Consider the following 23,797-nt stretch of genomic DNA (forward strand, 5'->3'; position numbering starts at 1 on the left):
TTCTTCATTTGGCTTGAGGTGGCTGAGCCAATACCATTGTGTGCAAGGTGCAGGGAGCAGGTATTAAGAAAAGGAAGAGCTCCCATATAGCAGTGAATTCCTTTTCATGTGTTGTATTTTAAGAAAAGCATAAAGACTTTCACTAAGAAATTCCAAATATCTACAGAAGCCAGGTAGGTGGCATAATATGTGAATCATCCAGGAAAAAAAAATACATGTTAAACATATGGAAATAATCTATGGTTCCATAAAGACATTTGCTCTCTCCCATGTTTCTTCATAAATGGAGACTTCTCAATTGACTTTTGAAAGGGACAGAAGAATAAAGGGACATTCATTTACTTCTAAACAAAAACAGAGAGGAATGAGAAATGGTGGCTGACACCCAGCCTTAGCCCATGTGCCAATAGAGAATGGAGAAGACAGAGGAAAACTGGAGAGTAAATGCTCCATGGAAATGGGAGTACAACTCTAGCTGATTGTTGCCATGTGGAGAGGCAGGACCGATGTGGCCAGATTTTCCAATTTTATTTTTTAAGAAAGGTCAGAATTCTTGATGTGCACATGCAATCTCCATTTTTAAATGTTGGTGCAATTATTTTCAAAAGACACTCTCTGTGCCAAACAAAATATGATGTAGGCTGCACTTGGCCAATGGCCCACTAGTTCGTGGCTTTTGCTGGAACGAACAATTCTGTTATAAGTGTGGGTGTGGAGGGAAATAGGGAATTATATGGTCTCTAAGATCTTCTTGGGAGCTCAATAAATAGCACCCCTTTTCCTGAATTCTAAAGCAACTAAAAAAATAAGACAAAGAAGTAAGCAGATGGGGGCCAAATTAGAACCTTACTTATTGAAGAAAGAAAGGTTGGGAGAGATGTGCAGCTGAGTTTCCTGGAATTAGACTATAATTTCCAAGACTACTGGGTCAGGCCTCTCATCCCTCCTTTCCTTACCTCCTGCATCCACCTAGAAGATGTATGCTGTCTACGGGCAGCTAGTTCCCTAAAGAGAGAAAGACAGGAAAAGGGATAGAGCTGCCCATGTTCAGTTTCTCCTTCAAGACTCTGCCATCAGATCGATAACTCATCTCTCCTCTCACTAACAGGGGTGGGTTAATGAAGGGGTTGTTAAGAGTCCAGGAGTGTTTCATATACACAATAGCAATGGGGAAAACAGGATCTCCCACAACAGTTATTTCCAGCCAAGGCCACCTCTAGCGCACTGTATATCTTTGTGCAAGTTACAAAAAGGCACTCCACCCTGGCAGATGAATTGCAGAATGGCCCTTTCCTCCTGGCCGATGCAGCCCCAGGCTGGGGCATGCAGCTTGGCAAGCAGTACTAGGGCTAGATTCCAGCTCACACTTGCCTACTCGGCCTGGTGCCTAAGTACAAAAACCCACAAGTGCCCACAGCAGCCTGCTTCAGACTCTAATAATCCTATCAATTTGATTCCAGATTCTTCAGTCTCCAAAGGAATCACATTGTGAATAGCACCCACTTACTGTCCACCTCAAACAGTTGGAATTAATATTGGTCCAGGCTGCGTCAAGTTTGTGAACAGGGTGGAGTGGAGGAAAGGTTGGCTCCCTGGTGTAGCCTGTGGCTGTTTTATTATTACTGTTTTCTCAATTCACAATCACTAAGTTGGTAGAAATTTTCAAAGAATGAACAGACATTTTTTCAGCATGTCAGAATTTAGTGAGGCTATAATCATTTCTTCACAATGTTTTTCACTAAGGAATATATTAAGGGAGACATCGTTTTAAAAGTTTCCATGTACAACTGTGGCTTGTCCCAAATTCTTTGTATTCAAATGCCAGACTATAATTGTTGGTTAGCAGCAAGGTTACCAGATGAGTTATAAAATGCATTTCAAATGAATATCAAAAGGACTTAAGAAAAATACAATTAACAGCTGGTGTAGTTAAGGCAGGCTACAGTCTCACTGTAAAAAAATGACAATAATAATACAATCTTCATTAGAGTTGAGCACTTCTGTGTCCATGATATAACATCTTTATTTCTAGAGTTCAACTCAAGAAGGAAGAAAGACATAGCACTCTAATGAAACAAAACAACAGGGAGACCTCCTCTTTCGGCTTTGGAGCCCCTCTCCCTCTGTCTCTGTACAAGGGAGCTTCTTCCTTCTGTCTTCTCCCTTCACTTCTTGCCTATTAAACTCTCTGCTCCTTAAAACCACACACACACACACACACACACACACACAAAGAAACAAAACAACAATAACAAGTGGAAAATTCTGCCTATCGGAGGTGAGAGACATGCCCAAGAAGTGGAAAGCTGAATGAAAAACCAAGAATATTTAATTCAAGTTGATCTCTCTGCAACATTTTATAACCAGGGAAATGCAATCAGCACTGTCTCCCGAGAAACCCACACAGGATGTTAGGCTTCTAAATCGCTCATATTTCTACTCAAGCCAGGTGCTTTAGAAAAAAAAAAAAGTTCGGTGTTATTTAGTTGGAAGTTAGTTCTTTCCTCAACCACATTGCCAACTAACAGGATTCCACATTTTTACCAACCTATTTCCAGGTCACTGATGTGTTTTAAGAAAAGAAAGCAGACATAGCCATCTGGTTAATGTGTAAAGGCCACTCTTTTAAAACTGTTTGAGACCCATCCATTCATTCATTCAATACTTATCAAGCATCTCCAAAGGGTCATGAAAATAACTGCTTCATCAGCCTCACCTCTCTTCCTCTGTGAGCACAAAGTATGCAACCAAAGTTGCTCTTCTGTCTAGTTTAAAATTCTCACATATTTTCTCAGTCAGATGAGCAAGTGACACATTTATTTACCCTCTAATAACTCATTGAAGAAGAAACAAGCAAACAAGCAAATAAATCCACTCCGTTCCACGTCTAATTCTGTGTGTTTTTGATAAAAAGGATAATATATATTTATGATTATCGCTTCCACCTTAAAGTAGAGAGAGATATCCTGAATATAGGGAGGGGTTCCCTGCAGGGAGCAAGAGCAAATACACCCCTGTTCTCAACTGGGGTTACACTAATCTTAGGCAGAAGGCTGCGGCTGTGCCCTCTGGAATCATGCATATGGGTTTCTTCATTTCTCCCTCTGACTCTGTTTGGAGACCTAAGGGGTAGAAAGCAGGCCCACAGATAAATATCCCTAATGTAAGATGCCCATGACGATGAGCTTGCTTTCTCTTCTTCTCTCTTCCCTCACAAAGATAACAAACAGAGGAGGAACGCGTGGCACATGGGGAAGTGGAGTTAAAATGTACTGCACGTTACTAATCCTAACATAACATTGGCAGCTTGCACCATCCCCCTGCCAAACCCAAATTAACACACTGCCTTACTGGAAGGCAAAGGCTGCAGCTATATTTATAGCTCAATTAACAAGTTTCATAACTAAACCTCCAGAAGTCCTAGGCAAACCTGACAAATGCTATGCATCTTAACACCACGGTGACCCTGCCAGAATGCCACCATCTTCTAACGGGGAACAACTCCTGCTATCACCTTGCGAGAACAATGATGATTGGCACTGGCCCATCTGATAAAGGGAGGCTGGCTGGGCAACTCAGCTCTTGTCAGGGGTACGTCTCATCACAACTCTCAACCAACACACATACGGTCGATTCAAGCAGGCGGCTAATTCTTCCTTTTGCAGACGATGGAAATGCCTGCTTCCCGGGAGCCAATGGCTGTGGAGAATGACTGCCATCTTATGACTCAGGAGCCTTGGTCCTTCCGGGAACAGAATAACAGAAACACAGAGTACGTCACTTGGAGGGTGTTATAGCTTCAAAAGAAATAGAAAACCTCTTCATAATATCTTCTAAGCAGGTTATTTTTGCTAGAGGGAAAAAGGTTCTTCAGAGGATTATTAGTGCACAGACAGCACAGTTAGGGTACAGTAAAGTATTTTTAATATGGCACTTGACTTGGAGCAAACTGCCTTCAGAGTCCGGGTAGGCTTTCCTTTTCTTCAGGAATAACATGAATGCTCGCATGTCACAGTGCATTGTGATAATCTGCCTGCATGCCTGGCTCCTGCATGGGACTGTGAGCCCTGGGATGGAGGAGCATTCTGCCACCTTATGTCCTCCAAGAAGTAAGCAGTAGTGAGGGTTCAGCATTTGTAAATGAGGAAATAAATACATGGATGAATAAATTAATAAACGGGCCGGGCACAGTGGCTCACGCCTGTAATCTCAGTACTTTGGGAGGCCGAGGTGGGTGGATCACCAGAGGTCAGGAGTTCAAGACCAGCCTGTCCAATATGGTAAAACCCCATCCCTACTAAAAATCCAAAAAAAAAAAAAAAATTAGCTGGGCGTAGTGGCGAGTGCCTATAATCCCAGCTACTTGCGAGGCCGAGGCTGGAGAATCTCTTGAACCCGGGAGGCAGAGGTGGCAGTGAGCTGAGGTAGCACGACTGAACTCCAGCCAGAGTGACAGAACAAGACTCTATCTCAAAAATAAAAAAAAAAAAATAATAATCAACAATGCTATTCTCCCACACACTATCAGAACTTAATAATTCTGCAAACCTCTGGCTTTAATTTTCAGGCTGGAATTATGTACTCCATGCACCATCCTCACACCTTCACATTAACCCAAACCCATCTCCAGCTACCTCTTTCATAGCTCTCCTCCTTATTAACAGCTTGTTATTTAGGTTACAGAAATCTGGAAAAACACATACCAGCACAAAGAAGATGAGGGGGTGGGAAAGAGAAAAAAGAAAGAAATTTGGAAAAACACAATTTGCCAGTCAGGGCTCCCAATCCATTTCTGTTGTTGGAAACCCTTGACTAACAACATGGGGGAGAAGCAGATGGACAAGCATGAACACTGCTTAATATATTCAGGTACATAACCGAACTTTAGTTTTCCTGTCTGTTTACAAAGGGCTTAATCTAGAATGATCTTTAAGTGCCTTTTTAACTTTAAAATATTATTTTTTTCTGCCATCTATTCATACACATACATATTAATGGCACATTTATTTGTTCTCCGTTGCCTCAGAAAAGATGATTGGAGATTTAGCACACCAAAACTTCTGAATGGGGTTGGAGAGAGCCCACACTCTTTTGGTGCCCTTTGAGCTCTCCTTGTTGGACCTTCTATTCCTATTCACAAGCTATTCTTTCCAAAAAACACAAGTAGACCACTTGCTCAGGACACCTTTGTGGCTGCTGAGAAAATATCTTAAAAGCTGCAAGCACATCATAAAGAGGGTAGGACAAAGTGAGGTGCTGTCCTCGAGGCTGATGGGAGTAAGACTGAATACATTCTGCTAAGGTTCCATGGTCTACTGCCTCTTCCTGCTTTTCCAACAGGACCCGGAACAAAGACGCCTTTGCAACAAAGACAACAAAGAGGTGTCCACTGAACAAATATGGCATCCACTGAACACATATGGCCCTAGCATATGTTTAGTGAGCCAGGTAATGTGTAGCCGCTGTTATAGATATCGTTTTAATATGAGTTCAAATAAATGCCTTTGGGTGGGTCATGTACTGTGCAGTTTATCACTGACCCTCATCACTCACTATGTCTTACACCCCAGTCTTTTCATTTATTCTGGGCACTAGTTCTTTGCTAAACTGACTGTATCTGTCTTTTCCCACTAGTATAGAACGCTAAGTCTCACAAGTGTAAGCTACTCATCTGTTTGTTCACTTTTATGTACAGTGCCTAGAAGAATGGATGGCTCATTTTAAGTCCTCTGTACATATTTGTTTAATGAATTTATGAAATTCCCCTACCAAATGCTCCCTCTCAAAGCTCCCTCACTCTCTGTTCATACCACCACAGAAGCCTTAATTCGACAAACATATATTAAGCATTAGACATTGATCCAAGTACAGAGGATACTGAGATTAATAATCCAAAGTTCCTTGTATCAAAGGAATCAGATACAATCATTTTCAAGAATCAGACACAATCATTAAAAAAATAGCTTTAATGAAGGAGATATATTAAAAATGTGTTGGAAAGATTGCTAGAGAGGAGGGTACATTTGTAATTGGCCTCAGGGGTAGTAGAAGTTCATTACCTAGACAGGAGAGGGAGGGCTTTCCACATAGAGAGAATGGGCTAGGCAAAGTTACAGAGCTGTGAAAGTACACATGCTCCAGCACAAACTATTTAGGTAGAAAAGAGAGCACGGTAGAGGGGTGGCTGAGGTGACACTCAAGATGCATTGTGAATCCAGGATTGTGAAGACAATCACAGGCCAAGCTGAGGAGTTGAGATGCCATTCTACAGGAAAAAAATATATAGAAGTATTTCAAACCAGAGAGTGCCAGAAAGAGAATGATGTCATAAAAAGTTACTCCAACATTGATTCAGAGAGTAGGCTGGCATGAAGATCTGCCAGGAGGTTTACACCACAGCCCAGGGGAGAGGTGCTGAGCCTAAGGGAAGACAGGAGAAGTTGAGTTTCTCTTGGGAGAAATTTATGAAAGAGAAATTTTGAAGATAGAATTAACAAGGATTATAAATCATTCCACTATAAAGACACATGTACACATATGTTTATTGCAGCACTATTTACAATAGCAAAGACTTGGAACCAACCCAAATGCCTATCAATGATAGACTGGATAAAGAAAATGTGGCACGTATACACCATGGAATACTAAGCAGCCATGAAAAAGAATGAGTTCATGTCCTTTGCAGGGACATGGATGGAGCTGGAAGCCATCATTCTCAGCAAACTAACACAAGAACAGAAAACCAAACACCGCATGTTTTCACTCATAAGTGGGAGTTGAACTATGAGAACACGTGGACACAGGGAGGGGGGGCGTCACACTCTGGGCCCTGTTGGTGGATGGGGGGCAAGGGGAGGGAGAGCATTAGGACTAATACCAAATGAATGACGGGCTTAAAACCTAGATGATGGGTTGATGGGTGCCGCAAACCACCATGGCACATGTATACCTATGTAACAAACCTGCACGTTCTCCATATGTATCCCAGAACTTAAAGTAAAATAAAAATTAAAAAAGAAAATGAATCAACAGGTGACATAACAATTAAGGACAAAAGAGAAAAGATGAGAGTCGAGCAGGGGCCTGAGATTCCTGGCTTGGGAGAGAAACTGGACAAATGATGTTGCTAATGAGGGTAAGACAGAAGTAATCAGCAAGACCACGGTCACTGCATTCTCAGCATCTTGGTCCATGGTGACCTTTATTAAGGAAGTTTCAGAAAAATGAGGTGATAAAAATAAGTGCAGTGGACCAAAGAATGAATGTGATATGAAGAACCAAAGGCCGGCAGAACAAGGTGTCTTTTATTTATTTTTCCAAAAAACTTGGTAAAGAGAGATTGGGGTGGGTGGGCAGAGCAAAGATTTTAAGGACATTGAGACTCTTCTGTATAACACTATAGGAGGACACATGTCCAAACCCACAAAATGTACAGCACCAACAGTGAACCCGAACATCAACTATGGAATTTGGGTGACAATGACATGTCCATGTAGGCTCATGGATGGTAACACATGTACCTCTGTGGCACAGGACATCGAAAGTGAGGCAGGTTCCACATGTGTGGGGACAGGGGTACACGGGAACTCTCTGTACTTTCTGCTCAATTTTGCTGTGAACTTAAAAACCTGCTCTAAAAAATAAAGTTTATTAATTTTTAAAAAACTGAAATTCAAGAGAAACAAAGTGATATCTTGAGAAGAAAACAAAGTCAGGAAAGATAATGGTATTTTCTCTTTCACAGAATGAGAGTATACACGCACTTGCATGTAAATATTTTTAGGCTAAGTACTCTAGGAGGAAAATATTTGAGAGAGAAAATATAGTCGGTGCAAAAAAGTCCTTGGGAAGGACTTAAAACAGTGCCTGGTTCATGGGCATTGCTCAATAAATGTTATGTCATTATCATTACTATAATAACCATTACTTTTTTCTTTATTGTGTAGTAATTTAGGTCACTGCCCCAGCTCACTAACGAGACCATTAGCTCATATAGGAAGGGTTGTGGCTGCTTAGAGTATGTGTTCCTTACAAGCACTTTGTACAATTCTTTCAACAAAATACTCACTCATTGATTCAATCATTCAACATATTGAACAGATGACAGAATTAGAAGCTACTTCAGGTGGTCTTTTTGCTTCTTCTTTTATTTCAAGTGTACTTTAAGCATTTTTATTCTTACCTTTGAAGTACCATATAAATGAGTATTAAGCAAATGTCTCTGGCCTCTCAGATGGCAATGCTGAACTTGTAGGTGTCAGTATGAGACATTCAGCCACAAGTAACACAATTACAAGTCTGGAAGAAGGAGATTGAGGGCACTAGTTGGGTAGGATCAGAGACTCCATAATGACATCAAGATTCGGCTCCTTCTGATTTATGACACATGCTGGTCTCAGTACTGGCTTTATCCAGAGACTGGTCTCCTTCAGCAACACAAGATGGCTACAGTAGTGTTATTACTCATATCCAGGGAACAAGATACCATTGCTTCCTGGGTACCTTTCTGGTGAGAAATAACCTTTCCAAAAGAACCCCAACAGACTTCTCTTACATTTATTCGTCAGAATTATGTCATATGCCCAAATCTCACAGCATTTTCAGTAGCAATGGGGAACAGAACCATTGCTTTAGAACAATCAGGGGCCACCCCTTGGGAAGAGAAGCAACCTTTTCAGGAGTAGATGGTCTGGGGAGGACAGTGGATTCTGGAATAAACAGGTCTGTCTTTGGATGGATAAAGGCCTGAGGTGGAGCAGAGAAATGGATGTTAGGTAGGCAGTCAACAGTGTTCATCAGACTTGAATCAAAGCTAATACAGTGTAAGGGGATAAAATGATATAAAACGTAAGATTTTTATGTCTTATGTGGACATACAGTTTGCTTCTCAAAGTTACTCCATGAGCAAATAGATGATATAGCAGTGAAGTCATGAGCAGGTAAATAACTACTTCAAGTTTCAACCAGGTGATGTGAGAAGGGCATTGTGAAAGACCTTGGAGACCACCGCATACATTGCTCTGCTGTCTCAGTATAGATTCCATGATACAGAGAGAGAGATTCTTTATCCACTCCACTAACATTAGAGTATCTGTCTTGTGTAATATCTAATACCAAAATCTGGAAATAAATACTAATAAATAAGGTTCCCTTCACTAAAAGAGAAAGGAATCTAGAAGAAAAGACTAATGACTAAACAAGTAACTGTAATATGTGTTTGTAGATGCATGATAACTGTAAAACACACAGTCTAGCACAAAATTAGTCAGGGTCAATTTTATTTGAGGGCAGGAAGGATTTCATAAAGGAATGCAGTGTTTGAACTGGGTCATTAAAAAAAATCAGTTGCAAGGGGCTGGAAAGGGCATCCCGAAATGAAGAAATACCATAGCCAAAGGTGGAGAAGCATGGACTAGTATTCTGCTCCCAGGAAACCCCAAGTGGATCTGGATGGCTGGAAGGAGTGCAGATGGAGGTAAGCCTGGAGATTTTGGCAGGAACTAGATGATGGGGGGCCTTTTTGTGTTGTATATAAATTGAGATTTTATGTAATAAGTAGCACTGAACACTTAACAAAGTGAATAGGTATTTTTAAACATCACTGGAAGCTAGGTCAAAGGGGGATTGGAATGAGAACAAGACTAGATGTAGGGTGTTCAGTTTAGAAGTTGCTTCAGTAGTTCAGGCATAAGCATGCTACTACTTGACCCAGTGCAATAACGAAGAGACTAGAGAAGGATGAGAAATAAAATACTTGATGAAACTCACTAAAATCTGAATGTGGAAGAAGAAATGAAGGAGTCCAGGATGATTGGATAGGTGAAAGTATAATTAATCACGATGGAAAAGACAAGATGAGAATTTAAAACATAGGGCAATCAACTTATGCGATTTGCCTGGGACTTTCCAAGCTTTAGTAATAAAAGATCTATATCTTGGGAAATCCTTCAGTTCCAGGAGAACCAGGATGATTGGTTACCATGCAAGGAAAAGTAAATTTTGAGGAAAATTTGGTAAGTTCAGTTTGGAAGATAATGGATTCCAAACCTACTATACAGTAGAACATTTAATTTGCATCTACTTGGCCCCTAAAAAGATGGCCAGTTCAGTAAAAATTCAACCAGCGAGCATTCACTACATCCCTTCCAAAAGGTGTTTGTAAAACCGTCTTCCATATTTCCATTCTATCTTGCAGATACCACCATCCAGCTTTCACGTATTTAATCTGGGAGACCCTGACACAAGTGGTTAAATGGTCTTTCTCCACTGGGGTTCATAGGCTACAGATAGAACATAAAGGATGATTGATGGACAGTTTTTGAGTCATTTGTGCAAATTACTAAAAAAATCCTTAAAGAAAGACATAGTATTGTAACCCATGGTCATTTCTATCAAAGGAGCTACCATCTGTTCTTACTGCCTACAAAATCATTATTCATCACAAGTCAGAGTGCTTCTATGCCTTATTAATCTTTCTACCACAAAGCCATACCTAAACTGTACATATATAAGCACTCAACAATTCGTTGCAAAAATGAATTGCATTAAGCACGTAAATGTACATATTATGCTTATTACACATTAAATCAAAACAGCTATGATTTCTAAATTCCTTTACCTTTTTTCAATAAGAATTTGAAAACAGTAAATAAACACATTTTAGGTTTGAACAAGTTTGAGTGGATTGTAAACATTCAGTTTAGTTTCATGAAAAGCCAAGAAACATCATGACAAAAAGGAGGTTCCATTGAATACATTCGTTTGTGCTTGATACCAATATTGTCCCACCAATAGTGTGCTCTATAAATTGACCCAGTGTTCTGAGAGTCCCCAAATGCCTTGTTTAAAACAATGGGGCAGACACTGAGGATGGTGCTCAACTTTAACTTAGCAATTCCCACTACTGATTTAAACCAGACCTTTAGTGTTATTTTAACATAGGTTTTGGATTTAATTATCTTAAATGTCTAAAAGAATGCATATAATTCCCAAACTGTTTATCTCTTTTATGGTAAAATCTCTTCCCCTATCCCTGGAAATCTGTTTTAATTATTTAATCAGTTTGGCTGAAACTCACAAAGCATTAAATTGTTAGTTGTTACTTAAGATTCCTTATAAATTGCATTTATTAATTTCTGGATAGAGACTTGTCCATAGCTACAGTAATTTAAATTAGTACCACATGGCTACAGACCGCTGCTGAATGATGATTAAATCTTTGGGGCAAATTCAGTCTTTTAAGATATTTAAATGGTACTAGAGATAAGCTAACCAAATTTGGGTCCAAGAAGTTACAATTTATCAAAAATGTAATAAACCATGGCCAGAATATTCATCGTAAGCAGCACATAATGTGGTCCATGAAATGACATTTTAGCATCTCTCTCACTGTGGTCACAGGGAAGTCTGCTGACGGTGCAGACACAGCAATGCTCCATTGATATTTAACAATTCCCATCTACAAAGTACTTTGCAATATTGTGGCTTTTTATACACTCAAGTCCCCCTGATACTCTATCAGTCATTTTGTTATTTGACACAGTGACATATTCTGTTCTTGGTGTTTTAACTTCACAGGTGCAAACAATCAACATAGCACACAGTCCTTCAGAATCTTAACAACAGAAGGAGGAGCCGTTGGGCCTCGGTGGCATTTCAGAAAGGCAGGAATTGCTAGGGGAAATAGCTCTGAAGGGACTTGACTCTAAACTAGTTAGGTACAGATGATGAGGGGTGGCTCTGGTAGTTATAAGTGTCCTATCACAGGTCACAAAAGTAGAGAGGGGCTCTAGAACTCAGGTTTCCCTACTTGCAATCCACAACTACTTCTTCAACACCTTTTACCACTACTGACTTTACTCAACTGATATATTCCTAGACCTAAAACTTGCTTGGATCATTGATTCAAGGGAACCCACTGGGGAAATCAAGTGATACAAATGAAATCTCTTCTTGCTTCCAAATCCTTAAAAAATTAGAAAAACAAAAAACGGGAGATAGGCAGGGGATAGGGGAGACCATAAGTGCCTCCTACTGGAAAGACTGACTGAAACACTCACGTAAAATAGCAAAATCAACTCATAAAATAATAGATTCATTTTCCTGCAGCTAAAGATAAATATTAAATAATCCTGGGTGCTGCTGGCTGAAAATTAATTTCTGTAAGGCAAATAGTGTAGTACGTATATGTGTTTCAATTTCTGTTTGGCAAGGTGCCTATTTTGAGCATCCTGCACAGACCTTTGAAGTACTTGGGCTGCTCTGATAACACAGATGCTTAAACAAGAATTGCTTCCTTGAGGCTCCCAAGCACTGTAAAAAGTGTGTTCTGGATCGTCAGGCTCCCAACTAATTCCAGGTATTCAACCTAAAAACACAACATTTTTTAATGCATTAATGATACATTGCAGCCCTTCCGAACTGAATTGTGCCAGAAGATAGGAGTGACATTAACTTATTAGAGGAATCACAAAGTGCTGAACCACTGCAATTTGTGTTCCCCAAATTACAGTCAGGTGCAGTCGCATGGGGCAAGTTGAAACAGGATACAGAGTGAGAAAAAAAGTGCTTCAGATAGAGCTCTCTAATGATTAATTTACAATAGAAGGAAGGAACAAAGGGCAAATAATGTACTGTATTCTAAATCATGAACCTATTAGAGTCATCCTGCCTGTCTACTCTTATACCATCTGAGAGCCAAGACATTTTATCCCCCCAGTTGTTTTAATGGTGCTTCTTTAAAACTGGCATTTGGCAAATCACATAAAATGTCTTTAGGAAGCCAAACACACTGGCTCAGGACCACCTCCATAGAAACTTTCAGAAAGGTTAAAATAAAAACCACCAAAACAACACCAAAAATCCACAACATAAACTTTTTCAGAATTTCCCTCAAAGCCACAGTCATTATTTGTTTTCATCATAAACACGAATCCCTGGAAGAATCTGGTAGGAGCATGGCGGGTAGAGCATAATTCTCTGGACCAAATAAAGTGAGTTCTTACTAGTCATGGAAAGAAAAAAAAGTGCTGAGGAGTATAAGAATGGAGCAACCCTCACTGCCAGTTTCTTTCTATAGAAAGATTTAGCAGAATTTTGCATTTACAAATGGGGCCATAAAGTAGGATCCCTCCCTTTGATAGTCTACCAATGCTCCATGCCTCTTTCCAGAAGAAACACGCAATCCAGCAAACTGACCAAATTCTAACATGCATCACTGCCCGTCTTCTCTGAATACCTCCTGGAACTTCATCTGGTCTTCATTCCATGTTGTAAATCAACATGAACTGTTGGAAAATTGCCCTTAAGGTGACTGTGTTTCAGTACTGAGCAACATGACTCCTGAATGAAGCTGAATGAAGATGCTTAACACGCAGTGTGGCAGCTCCTGCCAGGCATGCAGGGAAGAGGCTCCGAGGTTGAACGTGAATGTGTCTCACGATTAGAGATGGGAAAGATTCCTGACTTCAGGGGAGAATACCAGGTGACACAGAGCTAAGAAATATTGTGTTCTTTTCTTTGCCTTTCTTTCTATGCTTGATTTATCTGTCAAATCAGTTAAGGGAAATGCTCTTTATCAGGTCAATCTTCCAGTTAATCCAAACCCTCTCACTCTACCCGACTCTCTCTCTCTCATTTCTCCGTCAGGGTTCAGGGCTACTTGGAGGTGCTGCCCACAAGCCCACCAATGCTCAGAACTACATTTCTTGTCACAGGGAAGAAAATATCCTTTTTTTATCATATGATAAACATTCAAAATGCAAAGACCTCCATGGACTAACATAAAGTTGGAACGACTTTTGAAGAACAACTTTAATGGGGATGGGAATCTATGGGAGGGGGAGAAGGGTGGAAGAGATGGAAATAATAGCAGCACAGTTTCTGGAAAGGGGATAGAGAACAAGAGGGACCAACATGGGACAGGGGAAAGGGTGTAGAGAAGAGAAACTGCGCAATGCCTGAGATTCGTTTTATTCTTGTCAGGCCCAGATTTCTACTTTCTAATGACAATTTTGTAGATCTCTGACTATGTTTTGTTTTTGAACAGCGATCTATTTAGAATTATCCAGCTCTATTTGGCCATCTGAACTTATTTTGCAACCTTTCTGGGTACATTTAATAACCTGATATTTAGTTAAGAGCCTAGGATTACTGGGCACTGTGTTAGGCACAAGGGACCTGGCTGGGAATGGAAGCAATGTGGTTCTTGCCCCTCCAGATCTTCTGTCGCTATAACAGCACTTGGTAAGCATTATGGAAAGAATCTCACGGGGTTAGGAAAGGAACTCCAGAGGAAGTGAGAGCCAAGCTGAGACTTTCTTTTATTCTTTTTTGTCCCCAAGAAAATTTTATTTGGATTTTCACGTTATCTCTAGTCCATGTAAGTCAACATTCTCTGCATTTTGGTTAGCAGATATAAACTTTAGCCCTGCCTCTGCTAAAATTACAGCAAAACCTTAATTATGTTATATGGAACTATTAGGGTTGTACTTTAATGATGGTTTTCAGGTCAAATTCTTTTTTAAAATATTTTATTTTATTTATTTTTTATTTTACTTTAACTTCTGGGATACATGTGCAGAATGTGCAGGTTTGTTATATAGGTATACATGTGCCATGGTGGTTTGCTGCACCCATCAACCCATCATCTAGGTTTTAAGCCCTGCATGGATTAGGTATTTGTCCTAATGCACTCCTTCCCTTTTCCCGCACCCCCTAACAGGCTCTGGTGTATGATGTTCCCCTCCCTGTGTACATGTGTTCTCACTGTTCAACTCCCACTTATGAGTGAGAACATGAGGTGTTTGCTTTTCTGTTCTTGTGTTAGTTTGCTGAGAATGATTGTTTCCAGTTTCATCCATGTCCCTACAAAGGACATGAGCTCATTATTTTTTGTGGCTGCTTAGTATTCCATGGAGTATATGTGCCACGTTTTCTTTATCCAGTCTATCATTGGTGGGCATTTGGGTTGGTTCCAAGTCTTTGCTATTGTGAATAGTCGCACTGAGTCTTTCATGACATGGAGAAACAAGTCTGATCATCTTTGTGAGTCTAATCTCAGAATTTTAAAAGTCAGGAATCTCCTCCCTGCCCTGGCTCAGGGCACCATAATGAGGCAACTTAAGAAAACAGAGCTCATGTGGGAATATGCAGAGCTTGTCAGACAGCAGACAAGATAGTACATCATCAATCCTGGGAGGCCAAAGAAGACAACAGTTGTGGAGTGGGGTTCAAGGCTTAACTTGAGTTTCTAAAATGTCCCAAGCAAAATGTGTGGCTGTGTCTTTGGGGACATAAAACTAATACCACTCATGCCCCTGTATACCCCTCTTCCTGGTAAAATGTCTTCAAAAAAAAAAAAAAAGCAGATGCAAGTGGCAGTAAATGTTTGATTTTCTCTTCTCCCTTGTGTGATGTGGCATTGTGCTCACCCTATGCCTTGCTCTATTTGGTGATGTGGTTCCCAGGGTCCTGGTTCTATTGCTGCATCACCATGAATGGTAGTTGAGTACAAATGAGGTCTGTCAGAAGTGAAAGAACTTCAAAAAAGAATGTCACCAAAGTCTTTATTTGACATTTGTAGTTTAGGGTAAATCAAATGTCCAACTCTACATGGATGGATAAGCTTGATACAGAACAAGCTTGCAACAGCAGGGAATTAATCTGACCTCACACCTTCAGAAAGGGTTATTATTTATTACTATCTTTGACCATATTCCCATGATGCAGAATACTTTGAGGTGTAAAAATGCAATCATCCAAGAGCTTAGACTATCTCATGTCAAATATCTGTATGGTTAGGGAAGAAGCGAATATTTGCTGTTACGCACAAAGTATCTGAGGGATGAACTGTTCACTTTTGTTTAGATAGGCTGTCTGTTACATGGGTTTAATTATTTTCCCCATTTGCTTTTATATGTACTTTCTCTCCTGTTGTGTCAGGGTTTTATTATTATTATTATTTTTAATCCCAGAAAAAAGGGAAAAGATTCAATAAGGAAAAAGCACAAATGCTGTAAAAATCTACTATAATAATGTGTTCAGTAGGAACTGTGGTCATTGCAGGGTAAAGTTGCACACCTACTCATTCTTTTGTGATGATCATGTTTTTACTATTTCAAATTTAATACTTTTTCTAATATATTATATGTTACCTCCCATGTATTTAAGCTGTACTTAAAAGCATGCTAAGAACTGGTAATTCTTTAATGGTTGTTCACTTACAAGCGATTGTGGGTCATTACACAATCATTTAAAGGGCATTAATGAGAACCATTTAATGGTTTTAGTAGAATATCATTGTAAGGGACAGGGGAAAAGTTACTGGCTGTAAATTTTTATGACCATTTCTTACAAAACGTATTACTTTAAAGATTTATGTATGTAACAATGAGTACAATAAAAGCCATGCTAAAAATAATTTGAAATCAAAGTAATGCATATAGATAAGTCTTTGCTCTGCTTCCATTGGGTAGGCCTTTAAAAAAAAAAATCTTCCTCTTCACCTTCCTTATCCTCTTTGTGTGTGTGTGTGTGTGTGTGTGTGTGTGTGAGAGAGAGAGAGAGAGAGAGAGAGACAGAGTCTCGCCCTGTTGCCCAGGCTGGAGTGCAATGGCGTGATCTTGCTCACTGCAACCTCCACCTCCAGGGTACAAATGATTCTCTTGCCTCAGCCTCCTGAGTAGCTGGGATTATAGGCACCCGCCACTACGTCCAGCTAATTTTTGTATTTTTAGTAGAGACGGGGTTTCACCATATTGGCCAGGCTGGTGTCAAACTCCTGACCTTGTGATCTGCCCTCCTCGGCCTCCCAAAGTGCTGGGATTACAGGCATGAGCCTCTGCACCCGGCCTCCTTCTCCTCTTTCCTCTCCTTCTTCTCTTTCCTCTCCTTCTTCCTCCTTCCCTTTCTTTCCTCCCTCCTTCCCTGCCTCCCACCTTTCCTCACTCTTTCCATTTTCTTTCTTAAAGGATACTTCAGTACTATGAAAGATTTTGTTTAAATGAAAATGATAAGAGATTAAAATATTAATTAAAATGTTTTCTAGTTGGAGGGCAGGGTAGAGAAAGAGGTAAATATAGCAGCACCGCATTGCATAGAAATGCCTAGATGTAGTGAATCTTTGTTTACAGACCTTCCTTCAATATATCATTAGTTCAAACTATTTCCTGTTATATATCATAGGACTAAAATAGAATATCCAATACTTTCTAGGACATCAATCCCTGAGGTAGGACAGGGAACTAAAAAGGAACTAGTCCTGGTAGGATAGCCATGGAGATCTGTAAAATACAGACAGAAATCATCCTCATGTGTGCACAGAGGAGCAACATACATCTTTCTCTGTGCAGCTCACCTCTTGAAAAGAAATGGGTATTTGAGAAGCTCATTCTACTGAGGGAGTAACCTTATTAAAGTGCTTTAATAACACAACAGTCATCGTATTATGCCTGGTTTTGTCCACTTATGATTCTCTTGGAATACATAATGAATAAGACAATGCCCCTTTCCCAGTATTCTTGCATAAGCAGGGAGGATATTTCTAATTAAAAAGGCAGAGTTAGTACAGCACATGAAATGAACAGAACCATATCTCTCGAAATGCTGAGATTTTACTATGTGCATTAAGTCACGCTTGCATTTCTCTCTGAATCTAGCCCAATGGCCATTACCAATAAGATGAAGATTTAAGATAACTTGATCAAAAGATGGTGAATTACAACTTTTAATTAAAATGTGGAAAATAGTTGCTTTAAAATAAACATGATAATACTTTCATGACCATTAATTTTTTGTGGAGAGAACAACAAAAGCAACCTGAATATTTTAGAATGTGACATTATAAAGTCAGACAAAGGGGATTTTTAAAAAGTTATGGATGTCCCAGAGAGATGCTTGTGCACTTGCTACTCTTCATTTCTAGTGCCCTTGGAAACCCCAGTGGAATGCAACCCATACATCTGGACCCACAGTGATTTATTTACTTGACTATACTGAGGTAAAGCCAACGATGACCATGATGATAAGATAGTAGGAAAGTTTGGGGTTGACACAGCATATTTACATCAAAGAACAATTCAATAAATATTAATTGATAATAGGGAGAAGAAGAGCTGATTTCTTAATGTGATCTGTAAATATTAATATAAAATACAATTTGTATAAATCTAATATAGGGTTTAAATACTATTGATACTATGTTGTAGACTGAATATAGCAATATGATTGAAAGATTGATTTGTGAGTGTGCACTATGGTTCACTTCACCATCATTAGTTCATATTCATGCAGACTTAGCTTCACACTTTCTACCATTGTTTTTAACTCTTCCCCTAAATAAATGTCCTATTACCATTAAGTCTTCTCTGACTGAGTATGTGTGCAGAGTCTTCTCTCCATCATTTTATTCATGCCAATTTCTGCCAGGAATTACCCTGATTTCTCCCTGCCCACATACTGTCTGTCTGGATCAGCACACCCCTTCCAGGAAGCCTTCCTTGATTACTCTTACTAAAGGCCTGGCTTCAAAAATCTAAATCTACCACTGCATACTTAGGTGAACCATGGTAGGAGTCACTGAGGAGCCAGGATTGTTCACCTTCTGGCAGGCCAGGCATTCTTTTGGATCAGCTGTCATCTTCATCCATAAAATAAGGAAATAATCATGTCTGCCTTGTAAGGCGGGTGTGATAATTACATGAAACACACATAAAAAAGCATCTGGAACAGCTTAGTTTCATAAGAAATGTTTTACTTCCTTGTCTCTGTCCTTACCTCCTGAATTCAGAGAAATTTCTAAGCCATTCAGATATAGTAACTTATTATATTTACTTACTTTCTTGTGACTTTCAATTTTTATTTGTGGGCCTTCATTTTCCATTATGTCTCCCAATTAGTCTATGATTCCCCAAAGGAAGGGACCCTTATTTATGTATCATCATATTCCCGCCTCATCTAGTGTAGTTCCATACGCACAGTTAGGGTCAATAAATATCTATGAGAAGAATTAATATTAGTCATTTTCTTCAGTGTTTGCATCAAATTTTAATTTTCATCAAATAAAAGCCCCAAATTCTGAACAATGTATTCTACTTTTGCATCTTCTGCTATACTGTATATGACTGAATTTACATACAGGGTGGTGAGGGAGGCATCAAACTGTTTTCAGGTAATTTCTTATCACCTGAGCTGGATAGCCATGTTAGGTAACACGTGGTACTAACAAATCCAAGATTATACATTTGATTCTAATGTTAGTGTGTTTATTTTGCAGAATGAAATTTTCTATACCTAAGAACTTTGTTTTTGTACTGCTGGGAAAGTGTGAGAAAATAAAAATAAAAGAGTGCTAATGACCCCAAGATGGTCTTAGGAAGTGAGCAGTGAGAATCGACACAAACAGGAAAAATAAAAATTAAGCCTCATACATTATGGATGGAAAGAAGATACCTGTGTTGTCTTGGTAGTCAAAGGGCAGTGCATTGTAACATTCACTATTTAACTTACAAGCTTCTTCCCATCATTGCATTCGGGTAGGTGTGGTGCATAAAGGCAGCAGAGCGGAGTGGTTGTTCCGGCCTCTGTTGCCAGATGGGCTAACTCTGCTCTGTAACTTGATCAAGTTACATAGCCATGCTCTACCTCCATTTCCTGACTGGTAAAATAGGTAAGAGAATAAGAGTTCCTCATAGCATTGTCAAGAGGCATAAAGAGGGAACCCAGGTAAAGCTCTCACAACAGCTATGCAAGGATCAATTATGAACATGGCGGAATCTAAAACACCTCACCAGGATTCTGAGGTAGTGTTTATTTCTCTACTCCATTCTTTGGCCTTTCATAATGAGCAGACCCCAACCAGCATGTTGAGAAATCCTGAGTCTGGACTCACTATCTGGGTGTTCCTCCCTCTCAGTCAGAGGGAGAGAAGTGAAACAGGAGGAAAATTACAGGTGGCTCTTCCCCAAGTCCTCTCTACAATTGCTCTTAGACTTTTAAAAGCCAACCATTAAATGTGTGTCCCATTTCTGTGATGTCTTGTGCCCCGGACACTCTCGGTACTGATGACTTTAGTTTGCAAGTCTGGATTTAGAAAGCATCAAACTAGGCGCAAAATGAGAGACGCAAAATAAGAAAATGCTCCCTAAGAGGTGAGGAAACATAATGAGATAAAGGAAAATAGGCGGCTACATTACTGAAATATCCTCATTCCAGAGATCACAACAAAACAAGAGTAGTTAAATGCATAATGAAGTCAGAATCAACAATTAGTAACAAAGTTGAGCTCTAAGAATCAAAATGAAATGGTGGTGGTGCCTTGAGACATTATACATCTGACTAGCAGTAGGAAATGTAATAATTTTGCAAATTATACTGGGAGGTTGGTTCATCCTTAAAAGGTATGCAGTATTATGTGTCATCTGATTTTGATGTGATTTCTAGAAAGAGAAAGGTAAGTTAAAAATAGAGATTACATTTTAATGCATGTTTACTCTTGCCTTTGTCTGGAATCCAAAAACGACAACATGTTCTTCCCATTTACTGCAGCAGTATTATTTTTATATAAAGTTTGAAACCATGTGCACTGCCAAGGCACCCCTCCAAGAAGGTAAGCCCGATATTCCCATCTATCACATAGCCTTCTGACTTTTTTTACTTAAGGGCTTGTTATTCAATGGGGAGGAAGATCCACCGAATACCAGCCACGTGGAATTTTATTCCTTCATGCTGTTTGTGATAAACTTCGGGGGACATATTTAACATTCTACAAAAAATGAAATTTCTGGGGCCACCCAGCAGGAGGATAATAACACCATTCTTACAGCAGCATCGAGCTGTAAGACGCTGCCAAACCATCCAGGCACAGAATGTGACAAAATGGGAGAGTGGGGGTGGATAATTTCCGCAAGCTTCTAAACCACTCAGTATTAATCTCCTCATCCCCCATGCTATTATTATTATGTTGTTGTTGCTGTTGTTATTGTTATTATTGCTCTTTGTCTTCTTAGGCATAGTCTCCTCTGGGAAGGAAGAACTGTTCACCTTCTGGCAGAGAAGTCATTCTTCTGGATCACAGAGTATCATTTAGCCAATTTCTCTGAGTTGCTAAATTGCTGAGAAAACCATGGGGGTTTGGGCTTCATGCCTGGAAGAGGCACAGCTGGGGACAGGCTTAGGGTGCATGCCCCCACCATTCTCCTGTATTCCTTTGGCCCCATTTCCTACAACCTGGAAGAAGAAACAAAGTTGCCAGAACCTGGCTTTGTCTCCAAATTCACTTTAACCATCATTTCAGAGGATATAATAGGCCCCAGGTCTGTGGTTGGGGCTGTTCAGAAATAAGGAAGGAATTCCGAGTTTTAGGAGCAAGTTGAGGTTAAGACATATTATATTCACACACACACACACACACACACAATCAGGCCTTAAAGAAGAGCATAGTGTATAAATGTCCTCAAGCTCTCCTGTCCTTAGAAATGTGTTAGAACAGCCCTAGCAAAGCCCTAGGGAAAGTGCAGTTGCTGGGACATTAACCAAGATATTTGGAGATCTCACTTTTCTGCTGGAAGCAGGAAAGCAGGGACAATGTTAATTGCAAGAAAATGAGCAAAGAAGCGGGTTTTAACTTTCATGCTCTAACAGGGCAAGAGAGGGAGATTACAAGGAAAGCACAAAGGCAAATGCATGAAGCCGTCTTCTGCCTCCCAAGGGAAGGAGATGAGCATCACAGGATTTGCTGCAGAGGCCCACGGCCAGCACAATCTATTAAATAGCTCAAGTTAGTCAATGTGGAAGAAATTTTTAGACACACATGCCCAACCATATGTGCATGGCCAAGATTTAAAATAGAAAAGTGAGAGACTGTTGGATGACTGAGGATTTTTCCCTTGCCAGGAAGTCCTCCTTAAGGATTTCATAGCTTGCAAAAGAGAATTGCTTGCCAGACAAGCCAAGAAAAAGACACAGAAGATTGGGACCTGCTTCCTTAATGATGAAATGTCACGCTGCTATGTAAATCAACCTGAAGAAAAGAGGCAGGCATGATTAAGATGGCTCTGCAGAAACAAGAGAGGTTTCTTGACATCTCCCTAAACTGCTTTAATTCCTCAAATCTCAGGGCTAGAAGCACACACACAATGGAATCTTATGGCAGTCACATTGGGCAATAAGGGAACACCTGTTCCATAGGATTTCTGTGTTGCAGTAAAAAATTACACTATATGGCTACAATTAATAAGGGGCAAATACTCGGTATTATCAAGTTAGTGGTAGATCAAAAGAGCTGCCCCACTGGGTTGCAGTGTGTTTCTAATGTATGTGGAATGAGACTACAACAAATGAGATGGATCCTATTAGCCACATGAGTATCAGCTTTAATAATTTTCCATTACACTAGATAGATGTTTTTTAAAGGACATTCTAGCAACACCCACCTCAGAAAGCCTATGCTTTAGTTCTCTCCGTCTCCCCTCCTGTCTCTTTTCTCCTCCCCAGTCTTCCTGACACCATCAGAAAGAACTTAGATGGTACACCATTCCATAGCATGGTGTACAAAACACTGATATAGCTTATGATGGCTAGTGTTTGGGTATGTAATTACGCAACAGCTACGGTTGAAAATGCGCTTGTTGTTTTGGGGAAAAGGGTAGTTTGGGTACAGTATAAAAACATAAAGCTATCCTCCCACACCTTGGGAGCTTCAGTGCTGCAGGGCTCTGGCTCTAGGGTCATTTGGTGTAATTTGTGTGTTTCACAAGAATTACAATATCTTCCATAACCCAGGAAGTTTTCTCCTAAATTGTGCCATCAATTTTCAATTCACTTAGATCCCTATAATTTTATGACTAGAGGGGGCTTTAGAATTGATTTAATCAAATTATGTCATTTTACAGAAGAGAAAGGTGAGGCCCTGAAATGTTAAGTGAGTTGTCATATCACAAAACTACTTGGTAGGTAAGTCAGGATAAGTTTCCCAATCCTTTGACTTCTAGTCTAGTATTTCCAACACTATACCATACTTCAACATCATGCTGTGTAATTACTCTTCCATGCTCCTAGGAATAATATGGATCTCTCTACTAAAAATAAGTACTTCTTTTCAAATCTCAGCCTACTAAAGTGAGAATGATCTCTGATGACACACTGGAAAACAAGAATTCCCTACGAGGAAAAATAATGAGAACATAGATTGCCACTGATAAAAAATCAAACTGGGACTGTCTGAGTTGTATGAAATATCATAATCACATTATTAATTGGTGCCAGAAACAATTCTGTATTATGAAGAAAACATTAATATGATTAAAAAAAAATCAGCCCATGGACCACCTGGAGAATATCTGTCAACCATAAATGTCTCCACACAGTAAGTAGGAATCTCTGCTCCATAGGCAGTGATGTGGCTGCCTAGCTCCTCTATGTGGACTCACCCAAATAATCACCTCCACTATCATCAACACCCAGTTTGGTGTGTTTTCTATGCAAAGGGTCAACTAAGTGTCAGGAAGTGACAATCTTAATTTATTTCCCAGCTGTAAAGTTGATAGAAAATGGAGTCCACCTACTTGCCTGCCAGAGACAGCAGTACAGTTTCACACTAGAAGATTATGCCACAGCTCTCTAGGGAAACTCATCCCATAGTCTTCTAATCATGCCACTGATGTCTCTAACCCATGGGTTACATTTGGTTTTCATCTTTCTTGTCAACTTCAATTAGTCTTTTAAGGTACCATGGGGAAATTTTCTAAATCCTTAACAGTGTAACTCTGTCACTATTGGGGAATCACACAATCAAGCAAAA

The 23,797-nt window shown here is 39.8% G+C and overlaps 1 long non-coding RNA gene across 3 annotated transcripts in view; it reads right to left on the reverse strand.

The window, feature by feature from the left end:
- Nucleotides 1-23,797, reverse strand: part of LOC134759704 (uncharacterized) — a 515,755-nt gene that overhangs the window by 35,086 nt on the left and 456,872 nt on the right. The gene's annotated exons all lie outside the window — the stretch shown is intronic.

Source organism: Pongo abelii, chromosome 12 (assembly GCF_028885655.2).
Source record: "Pongo abelii isolate AG06213 chromosome 12, NHGRI_mPonAbe1-v2.0_pri, whole genome shotgun sequence".
Classification (NCBI taxonomy): Eukaryota; Metazoa; Chordata; class Mammalia; order Primates; family Hominidae; genus Pongo; species Pongo abelii.